At 47.8% G+C, this 24,503-nt stretch overlaps 1 long non-coding RNA gene across 1 annotated transcript; it reads right to left on the reverse strand.

The window, feature by feature from the left end:
- Positions 1–109: 109 nt before the first annotated feature.
- LOC120877317 lies at positions 110–21,381 on the reverse strand. The gene is made up of 3 exons (XR_005724312.1): positions 18,385–21,381; positions 17,038–18,036; positions 110–295 (listed from the first exon to the last, which is right to left on the reverse strand). It is a non-coding gene; the product is annotated as an uncharacterized LOC120877317 (long non-coding RNA).
- Positions 21,382–24,503: the final 3,122 nt, after the last annotated feature.

Genomic DNA, 24,503 nt, shown 5'->3' on the forward strand with positions numbered 1-24,503 from the left:
CTGTGCAGTAAGAACCATTTTGAGCAAGATAATTATGACTGTGCCACAAGTCTTGTTGCAGCACCTAGGCTGCCTCTTCTAGAAGTCCAAGAAATTAAGAAAAACAAACAAACAACTTTTTATTTCTTTTGGCTGTGCCAGGTCTTGGTTGCAGCGTGTGAGATCTTTAGTTGTGGTATGCGAGATCTAGTTCCCTCATCAGGGATCGAACCTGGATCCCCTGCACTGGGACACAGAGTCTTAGCCAGTGGACCGCCAGCGAAGTCCTCCAGAAATTCTTTACCATGAAAATATCCTGAAAAATAAATAGAATTAATAAAAGAACTCAGAAATGCTGAAAGAGGTCAACTTAGAAAAATTCATACCATTTCTATACATATGTAATAACCAATTAGAAAATACAATAAAAAAGTAATTCACAATGCAATAAACTTTGAGATACCTAGGAATAAATCTAACAAGACATGCAAGACCTTTATGGAGAAAAATGACAAATTATTGTTGAAGGATATAAAAGAAGATCTGAATAAATGGAGATTTTTTTAATGTTCATGGATAATATTCATAGGTTGGAAGATACTATCATAAAGATGTCATCTCTTCTGAATTTAATCTATAAATCCAATGCAGTACACATGAAATTTCCTCTTTTTTGGGGGGAGAACTTGACAAGCCTATTCTAATATTAATGTGGAAGACCTCCCCTGCCTAAAAAAGAAAAAAAGACACCCAGAAGAAGAAGAGCTAAAACAATTGTGAAGAGGCATAACAAGGGGCAAGGGGTAGAGGGGACTTTCCATAGAAGATATGAAGATTTACTATAAAGTTATAGTAAGACAGTGAGGCATTAGCCCAGAGACAGAAATGTAACTCCATAGCTTAGAATAGGCTAGAGTACAGAAAATAAACCCTCTTATGTTTGGAAACTTGATAAATGAGCGAGGTTTCCCACATTAGTAGGAAAAAGAAGGACTATTTAATAAATGATGCTGGGACAAATTATTATCTTTATGGGATAATCAATCTTCACAGATACCATACAAAAATTCTATGTTGACTTCAATGTGAAAAGCAAAACTTCATAACTCTTAGAAGAAAATATAGTGAAGTATCTTTGATCTCCAGTTAGGAGGGGAAGGATTTCATTTTTTTAAGGAGGGTGTTTTAAACAAGGCACAAAACTTCCCATTTACAAAAAATGATAAATTCAGCCTCATTAAAATTTAGAACTTTTGTACAACAAAAGATTCTATGAACACAGAGACAAGACAGATTTTTTTTTTGCAATGCAAATAACCAACAATGAGTTAGCATCTAGAATATATTTTAAAAGTCCTACAAATCAATTTCTTAAAAAGATAGAATTTAAAAATGGCACATGATGCAAATAGGCATTTCACAGAAGTGGAAGCCCAAGAGGTCGCTATGCAATCTGAAAATGGCTTGATGTCAAAATTAATCAGGAAATTGCACATTAAATGCACATCTTAACCTTGTCAGATATTAAACATTTAATATTACTGCATGTTTACACTTTTAGGTATGTAAACTGGTATAATCTCTTTTCAAGAGCAATTTGGCAAAATCTAGCAGAGCTTAGGGGTAAATCCTTAGAGCCAACAATTCTATTCACAGGCATATTCCCTAGGGTAATCATTATGCATATGCATAAAAGACTGTAAACAGGAATGCTCACCCCAGCACTGTTTGTAACAATGAAAAAAAAAAACGGAATCACCAGAGAATAGATAAATCGTGATGTATCCTTATAACCAAGTACAGTGCAGCAGTTAAAGTAAATGAACAAGAGCTACATATATCAATGCAGATGCCCCTAACACAGTGTCTAAATCATGCAAGTTGCAGAAGGATGCATGCTGTCTGAGGCCTTTTATGAAAATTTCAAAATATGCAAAGTGATTCTCTATATTGTTTATGGTTATGGTTACACCATAAATCTGTAGGAAAAGTCTAAAAACATGGATGAAAAGTAAGTACAACAAAATGTTAAAAATGGAAAAAGTGAGTATTTGATGAAGTGGGCACATGGCTGTCTTATTATTCTCTTGTCTCATTTTTTAAAATACTTGATTTTTTTTTTTTTTTAAAAGCACTCCTCCACTGTGTGTGGGATGGACCAGAAGGGATCAAAACCCGCTGGTATCTCTTGCAGTGAGAGGCGATGGGTGACTACAGGAGAAAGTGTGGAGAGAGGATGGTTTCAGATTTATCCTTGAGGATATGGGCTTCTGGTTGCTTGTTTTGTTTTGTCTTATCTGGAACAACTATGTGGCTAAGTAAAAAACTGAAAAGTCTGACAAGTTCAGGAGTTGTCAGTGGAGTGAGGAAATAGCACCCTAGCGCAGTGCTGGCCCGGGTCAGTGGTTTTTTTGGCACACTGGTGGTAGCTCCACTGAGGTCAAACATATGTGGAGGGAGGCTTGTGCAAGGCTATTCAGTGTGGCAGCAATCCCAGTGTCCAGCCAAAGAAGGATGGATAAGTAGGTTGTGGTAAAGATAATGTCTGGGAATCCTATGATACTTGCCTGAGGTCTTTGCCAAACTGATGCTTAAAATTTTGAGAAGCTTTCTTGCACAGCAAGGGAAACCATCAACAAAATGAAAAGATAATCACAGAATGGGAGAAAAATATTTGCAAATCATACTTGATAAGGGTTTTATATCCAAAATATATAAAGAACTCATACAAGTCAATAGCCAAAAAATTCCAATGAAATAATGGCCAGAGGAACTTAATACATGTTTTTCCAAAGAAGACATACAAATGGCCAATGGATACATGGAAAGATGCTCAACATCAGCAGGGAAATGCAAATCAAAACCACAATGAGATATCACCCTACATATGTTAGAATGGCTGTCATCAAAGTCAAGAGAAAGTGTTGGCAGGATATGGAGAAAAGAGATGCATTGTGCCCTGTTGATGAGAATGTAAATTAATGCAGCCACTATGGAAAACAGTACAGAGCTTCCTCAAAAATTAAAAATAGGACAACCATATGATCAAGCAAACCCACTTCTGGGTATATATCCAAAAGAAATGAAAACAGAATTTCAAAGCGACATCTGCACTCCCGTGTTCATTGCAGCGTTATCCACAACAGCCAAGCCAGAAACAGCCTAAATGTCTGAGTATGTGATTTAGTCACTAAGTCGTGTCCGACTCTTGTGACCCCATAGACTCTAGCCTGCCGACTCCTCTGTCCATGGGATTCTCCAGGCAAGAATACTGGAGAGGGCTGCCATTGCCTTCTCCAGGGGGAGTATATATTGGAGTATTATCCAGCCATTTGGGACAACATGAATATACCTTGAGGGCATTTGCCAAACGAAATGTCAGAATGAGAAAGACAAACACTGAATGGTATCACTTACATGTGGAATTAAAAAAAAAAAGTCAGGGGCTTTCCTGGTGGCCAGTGGTAAAGAATGCATATGCCCCTTCAGGAGACACGAGTTAGATCCCTGGTTAGGGAAGATCCCACGTGCCGCAGAGCAACTAAGCCCATGCACTCCAACTATCGAGCCTGGGTTCTAGAGCCTAAAAGCCGCAACTACTGTAGCTCACGCACCCTAGAGCCCGCACTCTACAACAGTGAGAAGCCCGAGCACTGCCAACTAAAGAGTAGCCCCCACTCGCCACAGCTGGAGAAAAGCCCGAGCAGCCACAAGGACCCAGCACAGCCAGTGAATAAACAAAATTACGTAAGAAAAAAAGTCCAACTCATAGAAACAAAGGGCAGAAAAGTGGTTGCCAGGGGCTGGTAGGTGGGAGAAATAGGGAGAGGTTGATAAAAGGGTGCAAACTTTCAGCTCTAAGATGAATCGAGTCTGAGATATAACGTATAACATGGGACTATAGTTGATAACACTGTGCTGTATACTTGAAATTTGCTGAGAGTAGAAATTAAATGTTCTTGCCAAATAAAAAGGATAAATGTGTGAGGTGATGGATGTGTTCATTAACTAGATGAGGGGAATCCTTTCACAATATACACATATATCAGACCGCCATGACATGCACTTTAAATATCTTACAATTTTATTTGTCAATTATACCTCAATAGAGCTGGAAAAAAAGAGGAAAATGATCCATTTTCCTATGGCTTGAAATGCAAATACATGTGTACAGTCATTTGTCATCTGACGCTTATGTTAGCTTAGGTCTACAGACATTTTTTAATTTCTACATAGCTGAATTTACCGATCTTTTTCTCTTATGGCAACTAGGTTTTGTTCTGTGTTTTAAAAGACCTTCTTTGCTTTGAGATTACAAAAACTCCTTCTGTGGTTTAAAAAAAAGAAGTGAGATCAATATATATCAACACGGTCATGCTTGTGCTCAGTGGCTAAGTAATGTCTGACTCTTTGCGACCCCATGGACTATATGCCCCGCTTGGCCCCTCTGTCCCTCGGATTTTCCAGGCAAGAATACTGGAGTGGGTTTTGCCATTTTCTCCTCCAGGAATCGTCCTGCATCTCCTGCACTGGGAGGCAGATTCTTTATCACTGAGCCACCTGGGAGGCCATCAACATGGTAAATCTCAAATAATAATATTGAGTGAAAAAAGCAAGATGTTGAATGAAATGTGCAGTGTAACACTGATTTATGTAAATGAAAACTGCAAAGTAAAGTTATATATTTTCTGTGGATACAATTATGCACATAAATTGCATCTTTAACAACTGGAAGGAAACTACCAAATTCAGAATAGTGTTTCTCCTGGTGGTGGAAGGGGATTAGGATGTTATGGTGGTAGAGGTCAAGGGAGACATTAGCTTTATTTTTTTTTTAATATTATTTATTTATTTATTTGCGACTGTGCTGAGTCTTTAATGCTGCACACGGGCTTTCTCTGGTTGCAGAGAACTGGAATTACTCTCTAGTTGCCCTGCGGCATGTGAAATCTTCCCGGCTGTTGTTCAGTTGCTCAATCGTGTCTGACTCTTTGCAATCCCATGGGCTACAGCCCGCCAGGGAAGGCCCCATGCTTACTCTTGGGAGAATGCTGGCAGCTTGGCAGGATGAAGATAGTGTTGACTGCTGCCAGGAGCCCATACTTTTGAGTAAGGTCACTTTCAATTTTTTACTCTGCCTCCAAGTAGATATTTCACTCATATCAATGAAGTTGCCTGAGCCTCAGTCTTCTCATCTGTGAAATGGGGATAACGGTGCTTACCTTGCAGAGGTTCTCATGAACACTGACCTAGTTCTGCAGATCTTGAACTGGTTCCATTTGATCCTTCAAATACCCCTCCCTACCTCTACCCCTTTCAAGAACCCACGCCCCTTTTCTGGGGCTTGAGGAGTGTGGAAAGTTTGGAGAGGAGGCTGTGTTTCTACACATGGAAAGCCAAGGGTAGATTGGGCAAAGCATTGCCTCTGCTGGCAGTCACCAGCCAGGCTGAATGCTGGCAAAAAGAGCAGTGAAGGGAGGTCTGAGTGTTAGGTGGGGGCAATACTGTTAGAATGAACGGGAGGCACTCTAGGACAATGACTCAGCTTCCACCAGGTGCTGGGGTTTCAGAGAATCCTCCTTGCAGTGTCTTTGGCCAGCTCTGCCCCCTGAGCTCTTTTCAGGCAAAGGCCCTCCTTTTCTTAGGAAACTGCCTTCTCAGGAAACCCCTTCTCCCTCCTCAATTATTTCATAAAAACATTTGATGGCTCATTAGCTTAGAGTATGAGTTGATCCCTCTCTGGGAGGACTGACACCTCCTGGCAAAGAACTGGAATGATCTGAATCTGTGGCCACAGGAACTGAGACCTTACCTTGCCTGGCACAACACAGGTGCTGGTAGACGATACCACACGTGCTTCCCCCTCCCCGACACGCTGGATAAGCAAGTGATATTAATAGGTAGTCTCCAGTAGCTAAGACTCTGAGCTCCCAATGCAGGGGGCTGGGATTCAATCCCTGGTCTGGGAACTAGATCCCACATGCCACAACTAAGACCCAGTGCAGCCAAATAAATAAATAAAAATAAATGTTAAAAAAAAAAAAGGCAGCTAACAAATTGGGGAATTGCTGACTTAAAGTTAAGCAAGTCTATTGTGGGAATTATCTGAGCCTTTAAAGACTATTGCTCCTTGTGACTTTCCAGGAAGAAATTTACATAGGAGGCCTGTTCACAGTTCCTTAAACTTCCTGCACTGTGGGGCTTTTGTTCAAGTTCCTGTGAAACCAGATCTGAGAACACTGTTTCAGAAATAGATTGCATAATTGGATTACAGTAATTCTGAATAATTCATTATCAAAAGAATGATAATTCTTTTGCCTTATGAAGCCTTGGCTTTTAGAGTATGGCTGCAAGTGTGAGGGTCTTCTGAGCCCAAAGCACCTGAACGTTCATTGGAAGGACTGATGAAGCTGAAACTCCAATACTTTGGCCAGCTGATGCGAAGAGCTGACTTATTGGAAAAGACCCTGATTCTGGGAAAGATGAAGGCAGGAAGAGAAGGGCACGACAGAGGATGAGATGGTTGGATGGCATCACCGACTCAATGGACATGAGTTTGGGTGAACTCCAGGAGCTGGTGGTGGACAGGGAGGCCTGGCGTGCTGCAGTCCATGGGGTTGCAAAGAATCTGACACAACTGAGTGGCTGAACTGAACTGAACTGAGGATGGATGTACTTTGGGCTTCCCTGGTGGCTCAGATGGTAAAGAATCTGCCTGCAATGCAGGAGACCCTGGTTCAATCCCTGGGTAGGGAAGATCCTCTGGAGAAGGGAATGGCAATCCACTCCAGTATTCCTACCTGGAGAATTCCACAGACAGAGGAGCCTGGTGGGCTACAGTCCATGGGGTTGCAAAGAGTTGGACACGACTGAATATGCACACACACACAGGATAGGTGAGTGATGGTTGACCACAGCAGAAGGGGGCAGGGTGCCCATATTTTAGTCTCCTGGGGAACCGCAGCCCGTATAACCTCTTTCTCCCCACTTGCCTTAGGTCTGTGTTCCCCATACATGCTCCCCTGAATTCTAATATGTGCTCTCAAGTCTTGGTGCTCAATACACATGTGGTATTTTAACCACAATACAACTTTTCACTTGGGCATATTTTTTTTAAAACATTTCTTACTTCTAGGGTGAGGTAGATTAAACTTCATCAGATTTGAAAAGGGCGATTGTGTTTGGCTAGTGACGGAATGTATTCAGATACAGATAAAAGAGAAAATTGTTTCATAAACCCCATGAGGGGGTTTTACTTGAAAGCTTAACTTGTTGATTATGATTGCAAACCAAGATTTTTAAAATTAAACTTTTGATTTTGAGATAACTGTAGATTGAAAGGCACTTGTAAGAAATGACACAGAGAGATCCAGTGTGCCCTTTATCTGTGGCACAAAATCACAACCAGGAACACAACGTCGATACAGCCTACCGATCTGATTGTGATTTCCCCCGCTTCACACGTCCTCCTGTGTGCACGTTTATTTCTACTCGGTTTCATCACTTGTGTGTGTTTGTGTATCCATCCCCACCATCAAGATACGGAGCAGTTCTAACATCCCAAGGGTGCCCTTCTCCTTCAACTGCAATCAGGGGGGCTTCCAGTGTGAAATGTGAGAGACTTAAGACAGTGAGTGCAGGGGAAGGAAAAAAATAGAGGTAAGACCCTGGGTGACAAAATACGAAATATGTGTTTGCTCTCTGCCCCGTTTCCTGAAGCAGAGCTCCTAAACTCCTTAAATTTCCTGTGAAAGTTTTTTTTTTTTTTTTTTTTTTGGTCTAAGGAGGCAACTCCTGGTGGGTTCTTGGATGGGGCCTTGTTGTAAGAAAAACCAAGCCATGGTTAGAAGCTTAGATCTTTCAGCCGTGCCTCCTCTACTCCCAGGAGAGAAGTGGGGCAGAGATTGAATTAATCGCTGATCAAACCTGTATGATGAAACCTCCATAAAAATCCCTACAGTATGGGGTACAGAGAGCTTCCAGGTTGGTGAGCACATCTACGTTCTAGGAGGAGGAGGATGCACCCCAAATCCACGGGGACAGAAGCTCCTTTGTTTGGGAACCTTCCACACCTCTTCCTATGGACTGCTTCATCTAGCCGTCCCTCAGTATTGCTTGTGATAAACCAGTAAACATTAAGTGTTTCCCTGGAGGTCTACGAGCCATCATAGTAAAGCATGGAACGTGAGGAAGGGGCATGAGGACCCTCTATTGATGTAGGAGATAGACGCACTCCAGGTCAGACATTTACAACTGGCCTCCTGTTCACATTTCAAGGGGCACGAAGAAGTGGGCTTCAGGCTGCATCCTTACAACTGTTAGCACTTTCTGAGACAAGAGATAGGTGTGGTCCAGTTAAGGCACATTACAATCAGCCTCCTATTTGCCCTCCGAAATGGAAGTAACAACAGTAACAGTGTAAATAGCTAGTGTTTGTCTCTCATAAACATGTCAAGGTAATAGCCATGGCAAAGACAAAGAGGGGCAAAACTCCATTTGAATAAAGGATTAAGGGATCTCCGTTCTCCCCTTTGGAGACAAGGGAGACATTACACATACACAGAAAGGTGCCATGTGGGTCAAAAGTCAGGGGATAACACCAGGCCATAATGAGTCTTGCCCCTCCCAGAAGCCTTCACTTCGAGATGCATCTTGGTTAATGGGTTTGAATGCACCCAGGGGAGGGTCTCAGGGTAGGTCAGGTGTGGAAAAAAGAAATCAGATAATCGGCTAAAGGTAAACAAAGACCCAGAGGAACTGACCTATATAAATGGCTTAACCACCTCTCTTCTAGCTCCTCCTCACCAGGGGGGCCGCCCTTGCCCTTTCTCTCTGGGTGTGCCTCTCTGCCTTGCTTCTATATTAACTAAACAAACCATCTCTCTGTGTGCCCTCCCACTTGCTGTTATGCTGTCTCTAGTAATAAACTGTACCTGCCTTTATTGCTTCTGCCTCCACGATAAACGCATTTTTCACTGAGGGCAACAATCCAGGGGCAAATAGCTTCTAGCCGTTAGCCCTTGCTGGTCTGGTGGCTAGGATTCCTGGTTCTCATCCAAACTACTCAGGTTCAATTCCTGGGCAGGGAATTAAGATATCGTTTCATGCCATGGCTCACTGCTGCCTTGTTGAGACCCCTGTGTTTTCAGACACCCCTGGTGTGAAAGTGGGGACAGTATAAGGGGCTGAGCCCCAACCCCATGGGGAGCTGCACCAAGTGCAGGCAGTTAGTGTCAGGAGTGAATGGTAGAGAACTCAGTTGGTGTCCAGAGAGCTGGAGAACTGGTCATTGTTGGGGGGGGTGGGGGTGGGAAACCAATACATCTGGTCTTAGAAATGTTCCGCAGCAAGAAGAAACAGTGGTTTTCTTCATCCTAGAAGACTCAGGCAGCTGCAATGGGAGAGGGAATTCATGGAAAGAATAGAGGCATTTAAAGGGAATTTTCAGAAATTTCTGACATGCAGTGGGTGATTCAACCTTTCATTCACACCCTCCTCCCCCCTCAAAAAAAAAAAAAACCACTAGAGAATCTCCCATTGATTCCTTCAGAGTTGGATATGGTTGGGAAGGGAGTGTTCAGATGCTGGATCAAGTAGGAATCTAATCAGGGTCACATGAAATCTCTTCTGATTCTCACCACTACCTACACAGGGATGGGCACGAGATACTATCTCCATATTTGAGAGAAGAAAAGAAGATTGGACCAGGATTTCCGCGGTAGCCCAGTGGTTAAGAATCTGCAAGGCAGGGGACGTGCGTTTGAGCCCTGGTCAGGGAACTAAGATCCTACAGGACTCAGAGCAACTGAGCCTGTGTACTCTGGAGCCCAAGCACCACAACTAGAAAATTCGTGTGTTGCAACAAAAGATCTCGCATGACACAATGAAGACCCGATGCAGCCAAATATATAAATTAATTAGTTAATTTTTTAAAAGTTTGAACAGAAGTGACTTCTCAGGGTCACATAGCTTATAAGCTGCAGGCTCTGGGAAAGTCTAGGTGTGGAAAGGCCCTACTTCCTGGGTTCCAAATTGCATCTGGTGAGTGTATCAAGACTTAAACTTGCAGATTCCTATGGTCCAGTGGTTAGGACTTGTCACTTTCACCACTAAGGGCTCAGGTTCAATCCCTGGTCAGAAAACTAGTAATAAGATCCCACAAGCCTCCGCTTCCCCCAGATCCGCTCCTTCCTTGTCCTCAGGGAATTCCAGTCATCTGTGACCCCTCTCCTTTCTCACCCCACATCTCACTCATCAGCACGTCCTGGACCTCAATCCCTAGCCTGCATCTCACCCCAGCATCCTCACCATCTCCACTACAACCACCCAAGTCAAGCCTTCTTCACCTCCTGATGGAATATTTTGCAAAAGCCTCCAAAACAGTTTTTCTGCTTCCATAGTCATCCAGCTCGAGTGATGTAAATCAAGCTTTGGCCAACGATACCCTGCAGGCCAAATCTGATTTGTGAGTAAAAATGATTTTTACATTATTAAATGGTCAGGAAAAACCCCCAAATAATAATATTTTGTGACACGTGAAAATACGGAATTCAGATTTTATGGCCCATACGTAAAGTTTTATTGGCATACAGCCACGCTCATTCCTTTATGTACTGACTGTGGCTCTGCCATCACAGAGCAAAACACTGCACAGAAATCACATGGTCTACACAGGACAAAACCTTCACGGAAAAGGTGTTCTGACATCACCTCTTTCCCAGCCTCCTCTGTGGGTGTCCTCCTCCCCTCAGAGTGAAACTTGAAGTCCCAGAGTCCCCTGCCTGCCTCTCTGAGTCCGTTTCTTTCCCTTGTGTCCACCATTATCACACTCCGGTCATGCTGGCTTTGGGTGGGCCCCCACCTGGGCACCCACTCTTGCCCCCTCAAGCACTGCTGCCCACTGTCTTTGCTAAGGTCTTTCCCCCTCAGGCCTCTGAATTGCTGATTCTCTGTCTGGAATGTTCTTCTGCTCTTTGCGTGACTGACTCCTTTTCTCCAGATCTCTTCTCAAGTGTCATCTCTTCCAAGAGGCTTTTCTTGTCCACTCCTTCACCCATTACTCCATTTCATCGCGTGTCTATTTCCTTCATTGCACTTTTGTCTACTTATTTCCTGTCGCCCCCACCATGACATAAATTTCATCTGGGCAGAGAACATATTAGATGCTCAATGATTATTTGCAAATGAATGAATGAATGAGTAGCTTTTCTTGGCTCAAGAGCTGTGTGTCCATTTCCCTAGCAGGGTGACAGCCATCTCAGAATTGAGATAATTCCTGTAAACTTCTCCCCAGCATTTTGTTCTCCTCTTGGATCCATTGCTGTTGTTAACCATTATGAGTTTATTTTCCTAAAATGTTATCCTTAGGTCTTTCTGCAAGAAACCAAGGAGACAGCTGGTACTTAGCCAGTTTAGAGAAGAACTGCGTGCCCTTCTCACAGGTAAAGGAAGTCTTTCTTCTACTATCAAGAGACCCAACCCATAAAAAAGATTTATCTGTAAACATCCAAGTCTGGTAACTTACACTTATAAAAAGTTTCAATTTACTTCTTTTTCTCTGTAACAGGAAACAACCTCAGCTCAACAACCTTGGTAACAGGAAACAACCTCAGGAATACAACAGATCGCTAGGGGATGTGAATACATGAAAAGTACAGGGACTGAGCAGGGTTGCCTAGGTTACAAATAAATAAATCAAATCTCCAAATCTTAGTGTCTGAAGACAACACGTTTATTTCCTGCTCGCCTCCATCATGGTTGGCAGGGACCTTTGGATATAGTCACTTAGCAATCTGGGTCGGTGGGGCGCTTTGCTACCAGCTAGGGTTGGTCTCAGGGGCTTAGTCCCCAAACACAAGGGACAGGAAGGGCAGTCTATCCTGTGCCTGAAAGGGTTGGTGGTGATTGATGAACAACTGTAAGGACAACCACAGGCTTCCCAGGCGGCTCAGATGGTAAAGAATCTGCCCACAATGTGGGAGACCCAGATTCGATCTCTGGGTCAGGAAGATCCCCTGGGGAAGAGAATGGCAACCCACTCCAGCATTCTTGCTTGGGAAAGCCCATGAACAAGAGAAGCCTGGTGGGCTACACTCCGTGGGTCGAAAAAAGTCAGACACGACTGAGCGAATAACACACAATCACAACCACAGGAGGATGAAGAGAACATAGTCTGTTTAAAGGCAAAATGAGGCCAGGGAAGAGGCAAGAAAGATAGGAGCTGAGAAAGAAGGGCTTCAGAGGCTCCTAAAGGCATATCAGCGAGACTAACAACTCTGGTCACACTCCTGTATTCACCTGAGCTGTAAAGTTCTGTGTCATCTATTGTCATGGTGTTTGAAAAGCTGATTATGCACTCTTATGGAGCTCTTCAACGACTCTTTACTCTTAAACATTTATAGCACCCTTCCAAATGAGTGAGTTACAGCAGTCCTCTTCAGGTGAAAGTATTCTCCAAGCTCTTGCTTCTGTAAGCAGAGGCGTGTAATCCTTAGGGACATACAAAGGCATGAACTCTGACCAGGCTCAATTGCTCACAGAATCTCACACACACACACTTCGCAGTAAGGACTGAATCAATACAAGATGACTCATCTTTCTCTTTAGGGCTGACCCTAAAATGTGATTTCCATTTATAGCCAACCCTTCCCGTGGAGCAGTGTTGTCCAACAGAAACTTCTTCGATGATAGAGATGTTCCACCTGCCAATGCAGGAGACATAAGAGACACAGATTCAATCCCTGGGTCGGAAAGATCCCCTGGAGGAGGGCATGGCAACCCACTCCAGTATTCTTGCCTGGAGAATTCCATGGACAGAGGAGCCTGGTGGACTACAGTCCACAGGGTCGCAAAGAGTCAGACACGACTGAAGCGACTTGGGACGTTCTGTGCCTGAGCCGTCCAGTGTGGTGGGTAGGCCCTGGCCGAGTGTGGCTCTCAAGCATTTGAAATGTGGTTAACGTGACTGACGTGTGGGTGCTTAGTCACGCAGTCGTGTCCGACTCTTTGCGACCCCGTGGACTATAGCCCACCAGGTCCTCTGTCCATGGAACGTTACAAGCAAGAATATTGGAGTGGGGTGCTGTTTTCCACTCCAGGGTATCTTCCTAACCCAGGGATCAAATCTGTATCTCCTGTATTAGCAGGCGGATTCTTTACCATTAGTGCCATGTGGTAGTGCTTTATGGGAAGCACAGTGTGACTAAGGTGCTGAATTTTAAATTGTACTTAGTTTTAAATTTTTCAAATTTGAAAAGCCACATAGCCACACATGGCTAGTGGCTGCTGTATTGAATAGCATAGCTTTGGAGTAAAAAAGAGAACCGTAGCTTTCTATTCAGCTCCCATCTTGGCTATGCCAAGAAAAAGACAGCTATGCTGTGAAAAACCAATATAAATGCTAGTCCTGATGCATTCGATTCTATTATCTCCTTCTGACTCATACTGTCTTGCACACGGTCTCTTATTCAGGGAAGATGTCTAGACTGTTCCTTGTACAAAAGTGGCCTCAAACTGGAAGGGGTGGGTGATGGTGGACCACTGACCAAAGGCTACCCACAGGCTGCCCAGAGCCCTGGAAGGTGGCCTGTTTGGAGTCTCTGAAGGAGCAGCAGTGACTGACTCAGCCTATCAGGGTGCCTCCCTTGGAATTTTAAAAGGTTTGGCCAATCAGCAGAGAGAAGGGGCGGGAGCAAGCAAACCAGGAGAGACAAAGACACTAGGGTTCAGAGAGCTGGGTTCTCCGACAGCAATTCTGTTCTAACCCCAGTTGCCAGTCATATATATCCTTAAACAAGCAAGCAAAAAATCACCCTTTCCTTTCCTTTAAGGTGGACTGAGTGACTGTTTTTTCTTTACTTAAAGTCAGTAACTAAAAATTCCTCTAACGAGAGGTTTCTCAACCTGGGTGCCACTGACACTGAGGCCAGAGCATTCTTTGTTCAGGGGTGCTGTCTTGTGCACTGTCGGACGTTTAAGAGCATCCCTGGCTCATACTCACTAGATGCCAGCAGCATGGCCCGCCCACCCCCACCAGTCGTCGTTACCAAAAATGTCTGCAGACGCCGCCAAATGTCTCCTGGTGGGTGGGGGCATGGGGCTGGGGCAAGACTCTCCATTCTCCACCCCCTTGAGAATCACCTCTCCAAATGTATCCCAAGTCCACCTCCTCTGGCCTCCTTGAGGACAAAAAGATAAAAACGGCAGATTATTCCTAGCAACTCCCAGCTCTCCCTCCCTCTCTTCTCCAGGCTAAATAAAGATAGCTTTTTTAGTCTTTTTCCTAGAGTCTGTTTCACAGATATTGATGGCGACATCTAAAGATGAGACTGAAACCATTTGGTGGAGAGGAACTCTGTTCCCTTAGCTCTCCCTATTTATAGAGGCAGTGGGCAGACACAGCTGTGCAACCCTGGGACAGTGACAGCTCCCTGGTCAAGGAAGGGGCATCTCCAAACTCAGCACTCAGTCCAGCCCTTTCTGCCCACCAGCTGATTAAGGTCTGCTGAACCAACATGCTGCTGATTTACGAAAAAAGAGGAAATGCTCTTTTAAGGCCCTCAGCTTTTGTCTCTTCACATCCCTTTGAATATTCCAACCCTTTGGTGGGAGTCTCTCCCCTTGGTATTCTCTCAGACACCTCAAACTCAGTCAAATGAAACTCTTTGTCTTCCTCCAGTGTTTTCTATTGTGTCCATCCAGTTTCCCGAGTCAGAAGCCTGAGAGTATTCCTCTGAAATCATGTGAAAGGAAGAGAGTGCTAGAAGAATCTGGAGATGGAGACAGTAGCTAACTCAGGGAGGACTTTTTTGCGCTGTGCTAAGGCTTTTCCATGTTGATGGCTGCCTCCCCTTTCTCATTAGTCAGTTCCTCATTCATCTCTCACAGTATGACTTGGTTTTTTTCTTTTGGCCTCGTGTGCAGCATGAGGGATCTTAGCTTCCTGGCCAGGAATTCAACCTGCATCCCCTGCAGTGGAAGTGTGGAGTCTTAACCACTGGACCACCAGGGAAATCCCTAGATGCCTCTTGAAAGCTTTCATCATCTTCACAAGTCCCATCCACGGGAAGGGGTTTATACAGGGTGTACAGATCATCAGGGTCAGAAACCTTGGGGCCACCTTAGAATTCTGCCTACCACAAACAATAACTCTTCTACCCCATTTCAAAAATATTAAAAAAAATTTTTTTTTCTCCAACTAACTCCATTTTCAACTTTATCATTTAAGAAAATGAGGTAATGGCAGAAATGGTTAGCTCTTTCCCAGTGCCCAAATGCTTCTTCTTTCATAGAAACAAAATTCACTTCTATCACAGTGGGTATCACTAGCTGGGTACAAGGCTACTTAGAAAATAAAGACCATGCTCCTTAGCTTCCCTTGCAAATAGGTGTGGCCACAGACCACTTTCCAGATAACGGAATATAAATAGAAGTGATGAGTGGAGCTACAAGAAACCTCCCTCACGGGGCCTCTGGCTCTTGCCTTTTGCCCATTTATCATTCCTTTCTCCACGTGAATGCTAGAACCCCAAGTCCAGCTGGTGGCTCCAGCTGGTACCATGAGAATAAAGACTATGCCCCAGGATGGTAGATGAGTGAGCTGTCAGGAGCCTGGTGCTCCAAGGCCTTTGTGAAACAGAGCTGCCTTCCCAGATTTGAACTGCACTCCACTGGGCTTTCAACTGGTAGAGAAATAAACTCCCATTTTGCTTAAGCCATTGTTGATTTGAGTTGTCTGATACTCAGAGTTAAATATAATCCTAACCAACATAGGGGGTTATTTCCTTAGTCCCGCTAGACTTGACAACTTAAATTTATTTTTCCTTCCTTCGATCCCTTTAAACTCTTATGTCCACGAAGGTCCTAACTCCTGTTGATTCTTCCTTTGCGCTTCACCTCACACTCATCCCTTCTTTTCAATGTCTACTGACTGTTGTGATCCCAGACTGTTCTCTAGGCTCCATCTCCCTCCCTCCCATCAAGGCTGCACAAGTCCCAGACTCCTGAGATATCACATTCATCATGTCAGTCCTCAATCTCAAGCCCTCAAACCTAGGCTCCTCTTGTGCTTATTAGGATAAGGTCCCAAAGCATCTTGAAACCCTTTCAACATGGAGCTCCCACCATTTTTATTTTTTGTTATTTTATTTTTTACTGGCTGCACCGCCTGGCATTCGGGATCTTAGTTCCAGGGAAGTGCAGAGTCTTAACATGCTGGACCGCCAGGGAAGTCCCCTCCAACCATTTTAGTTTCTCCTCCCTCTGATTCAGATCTTCCTTAACAACCAGGAGAGTCCCCAGAACAACTCAGTTTGTCTTTGCTTTGTGCTGGAGATCTTCAGCCCTGGTTGTATTAAATCATCTGGAGCCATTGAAAACAACCAGCACCATGTGTCAGCATTGTTCAACGCATGGAAACATTATCTCAAGTGAACCACAAAGCAGCCTCATGAGATGTAGGCACTGGCATTGTCACCATCCTACTGATGAGGAAACAAGAAACTTAGGAACTTCAGGACATCATTTCTAGTCAGGTGGCCAGTGAGTGTGGAGGCAGGACTCCAACAGAGAGGACTGCCCTCTAAACCACTCCGGGTTGGTCCCTAGAACTACAGTACAGAGTATTACAGATGAAAAATAGTTTCTGATGGCAAGACACATAATTCATGGCCAATAAATCACAAAGTACAAATGAAAATTTAAAAAAATACAAATGCCACTGGACTCTGGCAGTCCATTGGTGAGGACTCTGCACTTTGACTGCCAAGGGCACAGGTTCAATCCCCAGTCAGAGAACTAGGATCTAGCAAGCTGTGTCATGCCACCAATAATAACAATAGCAACAATAATAAATACAAATTCCAAACCTCCAGCCTAGACTAGTGGAATCTGTTTCTTGGGATTAGGGTCTGAGCACTTTTGTATTATCTTTAGGGTGAGCCCAGGTTTATCACAGTGTGATTCCAAGGTGAGCTGGGGTTGAGACCCATTGCTTTACATAGCTGCTCTTGCCTATCTGTCTTCCTCTCATTCCCTCTCAGTACCCCAGGTTCCACTTACCTTTTGAGGTTCAGTCCAAGAGTCACCTCCCTTTGTGGAGCTAGCCAGCTTTCTCCAGCCAGAGTGCTGCTGCTGCTAAGTCGCTTCAGTCGTGTCCAACTCTGTGCGACCCCATAGACGGCAGCTCACCAGGCACCCCTGTCCCTGGGATTCTCCAGGCAAGAACACTGGAGCGGGTTGCCATTTCCCTCTCCAATGCATGAAAGTGAAAAGTGAAAGTGAAGTCGCTCAGTCGTGTCTGACTCCTAGCGACCCCATGGACTGCAGCCTACCAGGCTCCTCCGTCCATGAGATTTTCCAGGCAAGAGTACTGGAGTGGGCTACATTTTTGAAATGTCAGTTGCCAAACGTGTCCACACCAGCTGAGCTGGCACCTATTCTACCTCTCGGTTTGAATCCATCTCTTGGCTTCATGCCACTGGATCCTTGGCAGGTTTTTCCAAATTTAATCATCTGCTGCTCAGCTTTTTCCACCTTTGCCCAAAAGAGCAAGAAACAGAATCACCCCTCTATCAGTAGCAAGATCCAAACTTAGGGTCTTGCAAAGTCATAACCTTGGCTCAGTGCTCCCCTCTCAGGGATTGGAGGCTAGGGAGATGTAGGGAGATGTAGGGAGATGGTGATTAAGGGGCAGGACCCCCAGTGCAGTAGAAGGGAAGAGTGTGGGTGGGGCCTTTCCAGAACTCTCAGGTACAGAGCTGGAGGTTGGTAAGATGAGGGGGTGCTGGTGCCTCTAGGGGAGAGGTTGGACTCACAGACTGGAAAATCTTGAGAGCAAAGCTTGGGTAGGATATGGAATAAAATCTGGTGGTCAAGGAACAGAATCTGAGAGGGCAACAATTTGAGCAAAAATGACTTTGGGCCACTGGAAGTTGTTGAAGGACTGAATGAATGGATCTTCACCTGCGTTGTTGGGAAGAACTTAGAGGGATGTGGCATCCTTGCTTGCTGCAGGAGACTGCCAGGCAAGAGAGGCTAAGAAGGCATCAGATGAGGGGCCTGTTGGGGAAGAGAGGGCCTAGTCAGACAGCGGCCAGATCCCAAGAGAGTAGTGCATTCTGCCACCTACCCCTCGCCCCCAAGTTTAAGGGGCACAGGGCTCTTGTTGGCTGTGTCAGTTTCCACCAAAGTTATGGGTGTGGCCAGGTCTCCCTGTCTGTCCTGATAATCTTGATTATCTCCTTCCACCAGTCTATAAACCAGGTGATAAAAAGGGTCCCAGGGAAGGGGCATCACTGGTCTTGAGTTACATGGGGACTTAACGGCAGTGATGGAATTAGAAGCCAGTTCGAATTCCCAGCCCAGGGGTCTTTACTCTTGACTCTGTTGCCGAGGTAGTCACTTTACCTTCTGTGGGCTCAGGATGAAGCCTCTGGTGAGAGTGGCGGGACTAGATTCCTCTTCTCCTGGCAGATCTGTGTTCCACAGGAGTCCCACATCTTCTCTGATCGAACCTGTTCTTGCAGACTAAATAGGGGCTGAGTGGGACAGAGAGCAGCCTCTGGGGAGACAGTCTGGCAGGCTGTTCCCTACACCTTTGGCCATTCCGGTCCCACTGCCATCAGCTGCACATAGTGAGGTCAGCCACTGTTCTTTTGGGCCCTACGGGAGGCCTGGTGTGAACATCAGCTCAGCAATGAAACCTGCTGTCCACGTGATGAGTTTCCCGATTCACTCAGGCTTGGGATGGAGGTAGAAGTCAAGGTCTATTCCAGAACATGACAGTATAGGACAGGCCAGTCAAAGTGCCCAACACATCAAAGGAACCTTTCCAAGAGACTCCCCATTCCTATCGCTCTGCTGAGGGCAGCCCCACCCCCACTGGATCCTACTCCAATCCAGTGGAGTGGCCTGAGTTCAGGGTCCTAGAAGACAAAGGTTGTAGATCTCTGGACATCCCAAGCACCCAGAGATGACCTGGGGCAGACACTCTGGCTGACCAGGGACCCAGGCTAACCTGAGTCATTCAAGTTCTCTGCTTCTTAATAATTTGAACTAGAGCTACAGACAGAGGGCCAGGAAGCAGGGATAAGTGAGCTGCTGAGCAGCCTTGGAGGCAGCACTCCAACCTGGGATCTTGGAGCTCCTGCTGCCTCAGGGCTACAAGACAGCTCAGGCAGTCAGAGAGACCCCGGGAGCCAAACAGCCCTCCAGGCTCCCCTGTGTGCCAGGGTCCACAGGACATCCCAACCACCTTATTCCCAGGCATCTCCTCACAACACAGTTGGTTACCTGAGGCAACCTGAGTGAATCTGTCATCAGATGGCCCCTGTGACGGCTGTGGAGACACACTCAAGGGGGGCTTGCATCTAGGAGGCCAAGTGGGGGTGTCGTGGCCCCTCCTTGCACAGAGTACTCCTCCGCTCCCCACCTGGGAGGACCAGAGTGTTCCATGAGAAGACCCCCAGATGTGCTGACTAGGTTGCAGAGTTGAGAGTCTGGGGAAGAACTGCAGCCGGGAAGGACCACAAACAGAGCCAATGACAGGCCTGCAGGTGTGTGTGGAGGGGCTGGCTGCGGCAGGGCGCTTTTTTCACCCACAGTCACCGGCTCATCGTTGTTCTCTGAGCAGCAAATGCTGCTGTGAGTCCAGATGAGGCCGGAGTCTGTCCCGTCAGTGCAAGACCCTGGCTTTTGTTTCAAACAGCTGATTGGGTAGATTGTGACTCTGACCCAAGTGGGTTTTTCTCCCTTCCATCACCTCCCCCTCATACTCCCAGGTTGCCAGACAGATTCTGAACTTCCTCCCAGGGTAGAAGAGAAGCAGGACGGGCGCTCTGTCAGGGCCTGCCTCCTCAGGTCTGGGTGGAGTGGGGCATCTCCAGACAAGATTGCTGAGGTTTCTCTCAGCCCAGATCTGCAGAGATACCACCATCAGCATCAGCGTCCGCCTCAAGTCAGGCCCTCGGCTAAGAAATGGTGAACAGACCTGCAGAGCTGAGTTCAGCAAACATCTCCTGAGCATCTACTCTGTGCCCGGGGTGGGCACAGCTGGGCAATGTGAGCCACGTAGAGATGGGCAAGACCCAGTTCTGACTCTGAGAAGTGACAACCAAGCAGGGAGGTGTAGAATTTACAGAGAGAATGGTAATTCAGGGCAGAACATGGTCAAAGCCATGAGAGTCTTTTCCAACTGATCCAGGGACTAAGGAGAGATGAATGCATATCCCTGGGGACAGAGAGGCCTGCATGGAAGAGTCAGCATTTGACCTTGGTCTTGGGGACTGGGGTCTTCCCTAGTGGCTCAGATGGTAAAGTGTCTGCTTGCAATGTGGGAGACCTGGGTTCGATCCCTGAGTTGGGAAGATCCCCTGGAGAAGGAAATGGAATGCACTCTAGTACTCTTGCCTGGAAAATTCCATGGATGGAGGAGCCTGGTAGGCTACAGTCCATGGGGTCGCAAAGAGTTGGACATGAATGAGCAACTTCACTTTCTTGGGGACTGGGTGGACTTTGATGTGGAAAGAGAGATGGAAATAGACAGGCTGGAGCAGGAGATTCCCTAAAGAAGGACTGTCAATCATTGGGTTACCAGTAATCAATGTCAGCTGCTGTGCCAGGCACTGTACCAGGAGGTGCTGTGCCACATGGCCTTGCCATGGTCAGTGGGGAACCAAACAGGCAGAGGATGACCCTAGCCCATGGGACAGGAGCTGCGGGTGAGAAGGCAGGGGTGAGGGCATCCCAGACCATGTAGCCTTGGTGCATGGTCTGCTGGAAATTAAGCCTCAAGAAAGGGAATCAGAGCCAGACCATATTGCCCCACCCCCAGCCACCACCACTCCACTGAACTTGAATCTGAAGGCACTGCACGCATGCTAAGTCGCTTCAGTCATGTCTGGCTCTTTGTGACCTTATGGACTGTGGCCCACTAGGCTCCTCTGTCCTTGTGGATTCTCCAGGCAAGAACACTGGAATTGCCCTGCCCTCCTCCAGGCAATGGAACTCATGTCTATTGCATAGACAGGCAGGTTCTTTACCACTAGTGCCACCTGGGAAGCCCCTGAAGGCATTAGAAACCTACTTTTCGACTTTGGTCCCCCGGCTGATAACATGGAGGAAAAGACCAAAGAGGCCAGACTTTGGGGGGCTGGGGCACTTCATGGCACTGTTTCCCCACTGTCCTTTGACCAGTTTTCCCCCAAAGACGTGACCAGGAAGTATATATATTGGGGAGCATGGGTTCACTCCCTGCTGAAAACACACTACCCACAGGAGGGTCAGGACCAGGAACAGAGCGCCCATCATTTCTCCAGCACATTCTCGGGGTCATCTCTTGTCATCTTCACAGCAAACTCTGGAGTGAGCTTTACGACCAGCTTTTCCACCACAGCTTGGAGAAGGAAAGGCCTAGGCAGAGGCAGACACAGAGCTCACACGTGGTAAGGCCCCACCTGTCTTCTCCAAAGCTTGCTGTTTGATCTGGCTCCTGTTTGATAGGTACATCTGGGTTTGTCCACCAAGGTCAGCGCGCTTGTTGTCTGTTTATCACCTTTGTGGTCAACGGGAACAAAGCCAAGAGGGGATACCTCGGGTCAGGGCACTACTGGAGAGCCATTCCTTCCCACCACCCCATCCCGGTGCTGCGGAAGAGAGGGCTGTGTGAGCCAAGTCACTGCCCTGAGCTCTGCGCACAGCACGAGGAGACACAGCATTTGCGGGACGTGTCTCCAAATCCCAGGCGCCGCGCGCCTCCCCGCCGCCCGCCGTCCTGCCCCGCCAAGCCGCAGACAGCAAAGGCGAAAGAAGCCCAGGGTGCAATGAAGCCGAGTGGAAAGACCTCTCTGCGACCTCTGGGAGGAAGGGAAAGTCTGAGCCGTCTCAAAAGACCCTCCCTCCCTGCTACCCCGCTTACACTTAGGTGCCCTTGGGAGCCCGCCGAGCCCGCTCTGTCCAAAGGGCGCAGCCTTTGCGTTCTGAGCTCCCGGGCCCCGCACACCGCCTCCCCGCCTCCGCCCCAGGGCTGAGCGCTTGCTATTTTGGTCGGAGGGGAGCGATCTCACCCTCGCAGTTTGAGTCAATAGCCCAGTCACGGGAGGACGAAGAGCTTAGTAAAGAACCTCTGAGGCTGGGTGCTCACGTTTCTGTGTGTCTCGGGCCCCGCCAAGAGCGGGAGTGAGGTGACGCTCAGAAAAGTCGTTCGCTCCCCAGCACAAACGACTGTGGAATCTGTGACAGCAAACCCGACCAGTTCTTCCGTTCGAGATCAGTTCTCTCCGGATGCCAGAGAGTACCAGGTGGCCAAACTGTGGTTTGGCGGCGAGCTGGATCCCTGCAGGGTTTCTCCTCTGGCGGGGTCCGGGAGCCGTGGGTGTGGGGGTGGGGATAGCGCAGGGGTGCGCCTGCTGTCCGAGAAAGGAGCTCCTCCCGCTTGGGTCTGTAGATGTGGGTGGGGATGGACATGTGGTGGGAGGTCGTCCTGCCCGCGGGACGGATGGCTGGGCGGCGGTAGGGAGGTCGTCCTTCAAACCCAGCAGAGCCGGAGGCCGTGACCTGAGCCTATCTTTTGCCCCGGGGATCTGGTCACACACCCCAGCAAGTCCCTGAAAGAGCCTGAATTCAAGGAGCGTCTGCCCGAGGTAGACAGAGCCGGGTGTGTTGTGCACTGCGTGTGTGTATGTGTGTGTGTGTGTGTGTGTGCGTGCGTGCAAGGCTAGAGGGTCTCGGCGTCCCCGCACTCTCTCTCCGGGATTCTATATTTTGCCATCCTTTGTTCTCAAAATAGGCGGCGAGCCTGCTCAGAGCTGCGCTCGGAACGGGTGGGGGCCGTAGCGAGCTCGCTGGCGCGCGCAGTTAGCGGCAGGGTTACAAACAGTCTCTCCCTGCTCCCCCGGCCTGAATTAATGTGTTACTATTTTGGGCGCGCCAGTGTTTCCAGGGGAAACCTAATGACGCAATGACGTCAATGCAGGTCAGCAGCAGACTCTCCGGGAGGGCGGGCGGGCTCCCGGCTTTCAGGCTCCGCGCAGTCTTCGGGCGGCAGGGCGCAGACGAGGTGGCGAAGGCGGCGGGCGCGGGGGCGAGGGAACCCCGGGCGGGACCGGGAACCAGAGGGCGCTCCCTCCTAGCGCCCGGACCCGGGTAACTTCCCGTCGCCCGGCACGGAGTTTCCTTGCTGCCCACGACAGAAGGCGGCTCGGAGGGCAAGCGGGGTAAACCCCCACGCCCATCCCACCTTTGTCCAGGGGGAACCAGAGGAGCCAGCAGGTTCGGACTCACTGAGAGGGCTCCACGCGGGGCCTCCCACGCACAGGTACGCGCAGGTCCTCAGGGTGTCCCCAGCATGGGGGAGGGAGACATTTACACTCATTCCTGTCCACACTCCTCTCGTATTCTGGCTCCGTAACTGGGAGTCTGGGGTCTGAGACCTAGCCCCTCCTCCTGTCTCCCCCACATTTCTGAGCCTAGGAGCTGCCTCTCTGCTACTCTCCAGCACCTTATTGGGTCGCAGGCTAGAACTGAGGCTTTTCGGCCGCTGGGCCTCCCTTAGAAGCGCCATCTGAGACCAGGAGACTAGGTGGAGAGGGACGACCAGGCCAGACGTGGGGGTGTGAGACTGGGGTGGGAGCCTCAACAGCCTGGAGGGGGAGCCGGTGCCCCTGTGCAGGGCGCGTGTATGGTACTGCTATGTACTTGGTGTGTGCGTGTTCTGGGAGCACGTCGTGTGTTCATGAGGTGTGTATGGTTGCTCTCATGGAAGTCTGCTGGGCGAGCGTGTCAGTGGCATAGGTGTGAGAACACCTCAGGCGCTCCTCCTTGACCAGTGTAGGAGTGTAGGGGGCCAGCGAGGGACCAGCCCGAGTCCAGGGTCTTTTCCCCCCAGCTCATCTGCCACGGATGGCCAGGTCGCACCCTAGCCCCAGCCAGGCTGTGGCCCACTTTGGCCCGACCTGGCTGTAGCTTCGTCTGGAAGCACACTTCCTAAAGCTCAACCTGCCTTCTTACTCGAACTCACTGGTGCCCTTCTCTCCTTGGAGCGTGAGTAGAAGGGGGAATTCATTTCCATCCACCCCTCCCCACCCGGACAAGGCTTAGGCTTGCTTACTGCTCCGCTCGGCGGCAGACCTCGTTTTCAGCACCAGAATCCGGACAGCTCCACGCCCGCCCTGGCGCCGCCTCTTTCCTCCCAGAACTGGGTGCTGGGCCTCGGAATGAGACTCCCTGCATGGGCCTCTCTGGCTTCTGACTTAACTCCTAGGTCTTCCCACCCCACTGCCCCCACCACACACACAAGTCTGGCCCTTGCCTCTCTTTCCCAGATCTCTGTCTGGAAGCTTGGAGGGGTAAAACCAGCCAGCGAAATCTCCAGAGCTGACTGCTGGGTGTCTCTGTGTTGAAGTCTAGCTTCCTCCAAGGAATAGTGACTCTGAACAGAGGCTGCTAAGGCCCTGTTGCAAGTTCCCTGTTCCTACCTCAGTTTATTAAAATTAAGTAAATAAAGCCAGATTCCCTCCCTGCAAAGGCAA

This window comes from Oryx dammah, unplaced genomic scaffold (assembly GCF_014754425.2).
Source record: "Oryx dammah isolate SB20612 unplaced genomic scaffold, SCBI_Odam_1.1 HiC_scaffold_18, whole genome shotgun sequence".
Classification (NCBI taxonomy): Eukaryota; Metazoa; Chordata; class Mammalia; order Artiodactyla; family Bovidae; genus Oryx; species Oryx dammah.